The sequence below is a fragment of the Triticum dicoccoides genome, chromosome 7A (assembly GCF_002162155.2).
Source record: "Triticum dicoccoides isolate Atlit2015 ecotype Zavitan chromosome 7A, WEW_v2.0, whole genome shotgun sequence".
NCBI classification, from domain to species: domain Eukaryota; kingdom Viridiplantae; phylum Streptophyta; class Magnoliopsida; order Poales; family Poaceae; genus Triticum; species Triticum dicoccoides.
The window spans coordinates 155104914-155114113 of NC_041392.1; positions in this window are offsets into that span (position 1 = coordinate 155104914).

A 9200-nucleotide genomic window follows, 5' to 3' on the forward strand; every position below is an offset into this window, starting at 1 on the left:
ACATTGTGATGAATCGAACACCCATGGAATTCTGGTGTTGATCATGTTTTGCTCTAGGGAGAGGTTTAGTCAACGGATCTGCTACATTCAGGTCCGTATGTACTTCACAAATATCTATGTCTCCATCTTGAACATTTTCACGAACGAAATTGAAGTGACGCTTGATGTGCCTGGTCTTCTTGTGAAACCTGGGCTCCTTGGCAAGTGCAATAGCTCCAGTGTTGTCACAAAAGAGCTTGATCGGCCCCGACGCATTGGGTATGACTCCTAGGTCGGTGATGAACTCCTTCACCCAGATTGCTTCATGTGCTGCCTCCGAGGCCGCCATGTACTCCGCTTCACATGTAGATCCCGCCACGACGCTCTGCTTGCAACTGCACCAGCTTACTGCTCCACCATTCAACATATACACTTATCCGGTTTGTGACTTAGAGTCATCCAGATCTGTGTCGAAGCTAGCATCGACGTAACCCTTTACGACGAGCTCTTCGTCACCTCCATAAACGAGAAACATGTCCTTAGTCCTTTTCAGGTACTTCAGGATATTCTTGACCGCTGTCCAGTGTTCCTTGCCGGGATTACTTTGGTACCTACCTACCAAACTTACGGCAAGGTTTACATCAGGTCTGTTACACATCATGGCATACATAATAGACCCTATGGCTGAGGCATAGGGGATGACACTCATCTCTTCTATATCTTCTGCCGTGGTCGGACATTGAGCTGAGCTCAATTTCACACCTTGCAACACAGGCAAGAACCCCTTCTTAGACTGATCCATATTGAACTTCTTCAATACCTTATCAAGGTATGTGCTTTGTGAAAGACCTATGAGGCGTCTCGATCTATCTCTATAGATCTTGATGCCTAATATATAAGCAGCTTCTCCAAGGTCCTTCATTGAAAAACTCTTATTCAAGTAGGCCTTAATGTTGTCCAAAAGTTCTATATCATTTCCCATCAAAAGTATGTCATCTACATATAATATGAGAAATGCTACAGAGCTCCCACTCACTTTCTTGTAAACACAGGCTTCTCCATAAGTCTGCATAAACCCAAACGCTTTGATCATCTCATCAAAGCGAATATTCCAACTCCGAGATGCTTGCACCAGCCCATAAATGGATCGCTGGAGCTTGCATACATTGTTAGCATTCTTAGGGTCGACAAAACCTTCCGGCTGCATCATATACAATTCTTCCTTAAGGAAACCATTAAGGAATGCCGTTTTGACGTCCATTTGCCATATCTCATAATCATAGTATGCGGCAATTGCTAACATAATTCGGACGGACTTCAGCTTCGCTACGGGAGAGAAAGTCTCATCGTAGTCAACCCCTTGAACCCGCCGATAACCCTTAGCGACAAGTCGAGCTTTATAGATGGTAACATTACCATCCGCGTCCATCTTCTTCTTAAAGATCCATTTGTTTTCTATCGCTCGCCGATCATCGGGCAAGTCTGTCAAAGTCCATACTTTGTTTTCATACATGGATCCTATCTCGGATTGCATGGCTTCATGCCATTTGTCGGAATCCGGGCCCGCCATCGCTTCTTCATAGTTCGAAGGTTGACCGTTGTCTAACAACATGATTTCCAAGACAGGGTTGCCGTACCACTCTGGTGCGGAACGTGTCCTTGTGGACCTACGAAGTTCAATAGCAACTTGATCTGAAGTTTCATGATCATCATCATTAACTTCCTCTCTAATTGGTGCAGGCACCACAGGAACATTTTCCTGAGTTGCGCCACTTTCCGGTTCAAGAGGTAATACTTCATCAAGTTCTACTTGACTCCCACTTACTTCTTTCGAGAGAAACTCTTTCTCTGGAAAGGATCCATTCTTGGCAACAAAGATCTTGCCTTCGGATCTGAGGTAGAAGGTATACCCAATAGTTTCTTTAGGGTATCCTATGAAGACACATTTTTCCGACTTGGATTCGAGCTTTTCAGGTTGAAGTTTATTGACATAAGCATCGCATCCCCAAACTTTTAGAAACGACAGCTTAGGTTTCTTCCCAAACCATAATTCATACGGTGTCATCACAACGGATTTCGACGGAGCCCTATTTAAAGTGAATGCGGCAGTCTCTAAAGCATAGCCCCAAAATGATAGCGGTAAATCGGTAAGAGACATCATAGATCGCACCATATCTAATAGAGTGTGATAAGATGTTCAGACACACCATTACGCTGAGGTGTTCCAGGCGGCGTGAGTTGTGAAACTATTCCACATTTTCTTAAGTGTGTGCCAAATTCGTGACTCAAGTATTCTCCTCCATGATCTGATCGCAGGAACTTGATTTTCCTGTCACGTAGATTCTCAACCTCACTCTGAAATTCCTTGAACCTTTCAAAGGTCTCAGACTTGTGTTTCATTAAGTAGACATACCCATATCTACTCAAGTCATCAGTGAGGGTGAGAACATAACGATAACCACCGCGAGCCTCAACACTCATTGGACCGCACACATCAGTATGTATGATTTCTAATAAGTTGGTTGCTCGCTCCATTGTTCCCGAGAACGGAGTCTTGGTCATTTTACCCATGAGGCATGGTTCGCATGTGTCAAATGATTCGTAATCAAGAGACTCTAAAAGTCCATCTGCATGGAGCTTCTTCATGCGTTTGACACCTATGTGACCAAGGCGGCAGTGCCACAAGTATGTGGGACTATCATTATCAACCTTACTTCTTTTGGTACTCACACTATGAATATGTGTAGCATTACGCTCAAGATTCATTAAGAATAAACCATTCACCATCGGGGCATGACCATAAAACATATCTCTCATATAAATAGAACAACCATTATTCTCGGATTTAAATGAGTAGCCATCTCGTATTAAACGAGATCCTGACACAATGTTCATGCTCAAACTTGGCACTAAATAACAATTATTGAGGTTCAAAACTAATCCCGTAGGTAAATGTAGAGGTAGCGTGCCGACGGCGATCACATCGACCTTGGAACCATTCCCGACGCGCATCGTCACCTCGTCCTTCGCCAGTCTCCGCTTATTCCGCAGCTCCTGCTTTGAGTTACAAATGTGAGCAACTGCACCGGTATCAAATACCCAGGAGCTACTACGAGTACTGGTAAGGTACACATCAATTACATGTATATCACATATACCTTTCGTTTTGCCGGCCTTCTTGTCCGCTAAGTATTTGGGGCAGTTCCGCTTCCAGTGACCACTTTCCTTGCAATAAAAGCACCCAGTCTCGGGCTTGGGTCCATTCTTTGGCTTCTTCCCGGCAGCTTGCTTGCCGGGCGCGGCAACTCCCTTGCCGTCCTTCTTGAAGTTCTTCTTACCCTTGCCTTTCTTGAACTTAGTGGTTTTATTCACCATCAACACTTGATGTTCCTTTTTGACTTCTACCTCTGCTGATTTCAGCATTGCAAATACTTCAGGAATGGTCTTTTCCATCCCCTGCATATTGAAGTTCATCACAAAGCTCTTATAGCTCGGTGGAAGCGATCGAAGGATTCTTTCAATGACCGCGTCATCCGGGAGATTAACTCCCAGCTGAGTCAAGCGGTTATGTAACCCAGACATAGTGAGTATGTGCTCACTGACAGAACTGTTTTCCTCCATCTTACAGCTGAAGAACTTGTCGGAGACTTCATATCTCTCGACCCGGGCATGAGCTTGAAAAACCATTTTCAGCTCTTCGAACATCTCATATGCTCCGTGTCTCTCAAAATGCTTTTGGAGCCCCGGCTCTAAGCTGTAAAGCATGACACACTGAACGAGGGAGTAATCATCGGTACGTGTCTGCCAAGCGTTCATAACGTCTTGTTCTGCAGGGAGAGCAGGTGCTTCACCTAGCGGTGCTTGTAGGACATAGTCTTTCTTGGCAGCTATGAGGATGATCCTCAGGTTCCGGACCCAGTCCGTATAGTTGCTGCCATCATCTTTCAGCTTGGTTTTCTCTAGGAACGCGTTGAAGTTGAGGACAATGTTGGCCATTTGATCTACAATACATGTTGTAAAGATTTTAGACTAAGTTCATGATAATTAAGTTCATATAATCAAATTATTCAATGAACTCCCACTTAGATAGACATCCCTCCAGCCATCTAAGTATAACATGATCCGAGTTAACTAGGCCGTGTCCGATCATCACGTGAGACGGACTAGTCAACATCGGTGAACATCTTCATGTTGATCGTATCTTCTATACGACTCATGCTCGACCTTTCGGTCTTCTGTGTTCCGAGGCCATGTCTGTACATGCTAGGCTCGTCAAGTCAACCTAAGTGTTTGCATGTGTAAATCTATCTTACACCCGTTGTATGTGAACGTTGGAATCTATCACACCCGATCATCACGTGGTGCTTCGAAACAACGAACTGTCGCAACGGTGCACAGTTAGGGGGAACACTTTCTTGAAATTATTATGAGGGATCATCTTATTTACTACCGTCGTTCTAAGTAAACAAGATGCAAAAACATGATAAACATCACATGCAATCAAATAATAATACTGACATGATATGGCCAATATCACATAGCTCCTTTGATCTCCATCTTGGGGCTCCATGATCATCTTGTCACCGGCTTGACACCATGATCTCCATCATCATGATCTCCATCATCGTGTCTCCATGAATTTGCTCGCCAACTATTACTTCTACTACTATGGCTAACACGTTTAGCAATAAAGTAAAGTAATTTACATGGCGTTTCTCAATGACACGCAGGTCATACAAAAAATAAAGACAACTCCTATGGCCCCTGCCGGTTGTCATACTCATCGACATGCAAGTCGTGATTCCTATTACAATAGCATGAACATCTCATACATCACATATATATCATTCATCATTCATCACAACTTTGGCCATATCACATCACAAAACACTTGCTGCAAAAACAAGTTAGACGTCCTCTAATTGTTGTTGCAAGTTTTACGTGGCTGCAAGAGGGTTCTAGCAAGAACGTTTTCTTACCTACGTTAAAGCCACAACGTGATTTGTCAACTTATATTTACCCTTCATAAGGACCCTTTTCATCAAATCCGCTCCAACTAAAGTGGGAGAGACAGACACCCGCCAGCCACCTTATGCAACTAGTGCATGTCAGTCGGTGGAACCGGTCTCACGTAAGCGTACGTGTAAGGTTGGTCCGGGCCGCTTCGTCCCACAATACCGTTGAAGCAAAATAAGACTAGTAGCGGCAAGAAAGTTGACAACATCTACGCCCACAACAAATTTTGTTCTACTCGTCCAAAAAGAACTACGCATAGACCTAGCTCATGATGCCACTGTTGGGGAACGTTGCAGAAAACAAAAATTTTCCTACGGTTTCACCAAGATCCATCTATGAGTTCATCTAGCAACGAGTGATCAGATTGCATCTACATACCTTTGTAGATCATGCGCGGAAGCGTTCAAAGAGCGGGGATGAGGAAGTCGTACTCGACGTGATCCAAAGCACCGGAGATCCTAGCGCCGAACGGACGGCACCTCTGTATTCAACACACGTACGGTCAGCGTGACGTCTCCTCCTTTTTGATCCAGCAAGGGGGAAGGAGAGGTTGATGAAGATCCAGCAGCACGACGGCGTGGTGATGGATGCAGGGGTCACCGCAGCAGGGCTTCGCCCTTCTACTACGAGAGGGAGAGGTGTAGCAGGGGAGAGGGAGGCGCCAAGACTCAAGGGTGCGGCTGCCCCTCCCCCCCCTTTATATAGGCTCCCCTAGGGGGGGCGCCGGCCCTAGGAGATGGGATCTACTAGGGGGGCGGCAGCTAAGGGGTGGAGTGCCCCCCAAGCCAGGTGGGGCGCCCCCCACCCTAGGGTTCCCAAACCTAGGCGCATGGGGTGGGCCAAGGGGGGCGCACCAGCCCACTATGGGCTGGTTCCCCTCCCCACTTTGGCCCAATGGGGCCCTCCGAGATGGGTGGCCCCACCCGGTGGACCCCCGGGACCCTTCCGGTGGTCCCGGTACAATACCGGTGACCCCCGAAACTCTCCCGATGGCCGAAACTGCACTTCCTATATATAATTCTTCACCTCCGGACCATTCCGGAACTCCTCGTGACGTTCGGGATCTCATCCGGGACTCCGAACAACTTTCGGGTTACTGCATATTCATATCTCTACAACCCTAGCGTCACCAAACCTTAAGTGTGTAGACCCTACGGGTTCGGGAGACATGTAGACATGACCGAGATGGCTCTCCGGTCAATAACCAATAGCGGGATCTGGATACCCATGTTGGATCCCACATGCTCCTCGATGATCTCATCGGATGAACCACAATGTCGAGGATTCAAGCAACCCCGTATACAATTCCCTTTGTCAATCGGTATGTTACTTGCCCGAGATTCGATCGTCGGTATCCCAATACCTTGTTCAATCTCGTTACGGCAAGTCACTTTAGTCGTACCGTAATGCATGATCCCGTGACCAGACACTTGGTCACTTTGAGCTCATTATGATGATGCATTACCGAGTGGGCCCAGAGATACCTCTCCGTCATACGGAGTGACAAATCCCAGTCTTGATCCGTGTCAACCCAATAGACACTTTCGGAGATACCCGTAGTATACCTTTATAGTCACCCAGTTACGTTGTGATGTTTGGTACACCCAAAGCACTCCTACGGTATCCGGGAGTTACACGATCTCATAGTCTAAGGAAAAAATACTTGACATTGGAAAAACTCTAGCAAACGAACTATACGATCTTGTGCTATGTTTAGGATTGGGTCTTGTCCATCACATCATTCTCCTAATGATGTGATCTCGCTATCAATGACATGCAATGTCCATAGTCAGGAAACCATGACTATCTGTTGATCAACGAGCTAGTCAACTAGAGGCTTACTAGGGACATGTTGGTGTCTATGTATTCACACATGTATTACGATTTCCGGATAACACAATTATAGCATGAATAAAAGAAAATTATCTTGAACAAGGAAATATAATAATAATCATTTTATTATTGCCTCTAGGGCATATTTCCAACAAAAGAATGCCAGGAAATTAGTGGAATGTTGAACACATTTCTGCCTTAAATCCACGTACTCAAAGATCTGAACCGTGCGTGCAGAAGATTTGCAACACATTGCAAATAACCTGCCAGATTCATTTACTGACTATAAAGGTGTCACACAATCCTACAATCCCGCAAAAGTACGCCTGAAAGAGTGGAGGTAGCAACAAAATTCACTCCACTCCCCGTTCAAAGCAACAGGGGGAGATGTATGGTTGAAGTACATCAGGATTCAGCTTCTTGCAAGTAAGGATATCAAGGCCTGTGAATCAGTAAATGCAAGTCAACTTCACATTGATAGACACCTAATGGGTAGTATACACCCAGTGGACGGGAAACCTCCACCAACCCAGGTCATAGTGCACATAATGACCAGGACATTGGAATACCTGACTCAATCGCATTTGGAAATCGCGAGCAGTCACCATGGGTAATGATATTTCCATCCACTATATATTGATATATAGATTCTGGAGAATCATATAACCAAAAGTCTACAATTGTCGACATACATTTCTCAACTAGATTGCAAAAACCTTTCAAATGATTCAGATCCAAAGACCATGGCCATGGCAAAGTGTGAACAACACTTGGACTGAACTCAAGCAAAGGGTATAATCTAGGTAGAAATGATCGTGCTCAATAATGGCAATGTATTCATAAACAATACCTACACCAGTTTTTTTTTGGAAACAGAATTGAGAACAATGAGGTGGTGAAACAAAGAGCAAGTATTGTAGCACAAGGGTTCACGCAGATACCCAACTATTCTCCAGAGGTGGAATCTCTTTCCGATAACTTATATCATTGGCAATACAAAATCATCTATCTCTGCGATTGATAGATGTAGTGATTACATATCCATGTGGATCACTAGATTCAGACATGTATGATTGATTTCCGATGGAATCTCAATTCTGAATCGAAATACAAAATGCAACATACATTGTGTAAAACTAGTAAGTCACCATACGACTTATTGTGGTCGGTACATATGGTACAACCGATGTAGTGAGTTCCTTATACAAAAGGGTTACTCCTGCAAAGATGATTATGCATGTTTATATGTTTGCAATGACGACACATGTAATCATCTAATGATGGAGTTTAAATGAAGGATTTGGGTAAAACAAAACACCACTCGTTACTACAACTTGAGCACCTTCATTCATACATTATGGTATACTATGTTGTCTATATCCAAGATATATTGGAGAAATTCATTGTGGACAAATATTATCAATCCATAACTCTCATGGTAGTTCTTTCTCTATACATAGAGAATGATCTATTTAGACCAAGAGATGATGGAAATGAGATATTGGGACTCAACGTTCCATATGCCATTGGACCGACCAAACACAATTGGTTGGTACTCAAGAATATCTTTCGATATCTTCAAGGCATGAAACATCTTGTCCTGGTTTTTCAGTTTTGGAGAAATCTGAACACCAATATCATTGGATACATCGATCAGATCCCCACTATGTCAGATCGTAGACAAGTTTAGTGTTCCTACTAGGTGTGGTAGCCCTCTCATGAAGAGTCTTCGAAACAGACCTCATGGCTGCATCCACCAACCATTATCTCAACGATAATGTTTCTTGTGTTGCTCGGATGCAAACAGGCTACATAATAAGCAATATCACTATATTGCATATCTTGCAAGTCAAATCAATGCGACTAATTTGTTCAGTGGGTCTCTACTAACTTCTATGTTTTGGTATGTGACGGCTTCGAATTTTGCAAGAATCAGGGGGAGTATCTTCCTGAATTTTTCCTGTTCAATGCATCATATTATAATCTTTTTCCCTTCATGAGTTTACTTTACAGGTTCTCATAAAGGTTTTTAATGAGGTAATATCAACATGAGATCATATGTCATACTTCCTGTTTTCCCCACCGGGGTTTTGGGAAAGTATATATGACACATTTATTGTCCTCTAAACTCTATGAGTTTTTCTCGTATTGAGTTAAAAGAGATAATGACCATTATATGTTGTATCATTTTCTCCTTATTTTTCCCACTGGGTTTGAAGGAGTTTTAGCAACATATCAAACACCTATCTCCTCATATTTTTCCCACATGGTTTTTGGAGGAGCTTCTCAAGATGATGATACTTACACTAACAAGCATGGATTAGGGGGAGTGTTAGGATTTAATTAATCCTATTAATCCCTGCTTTTCCTAA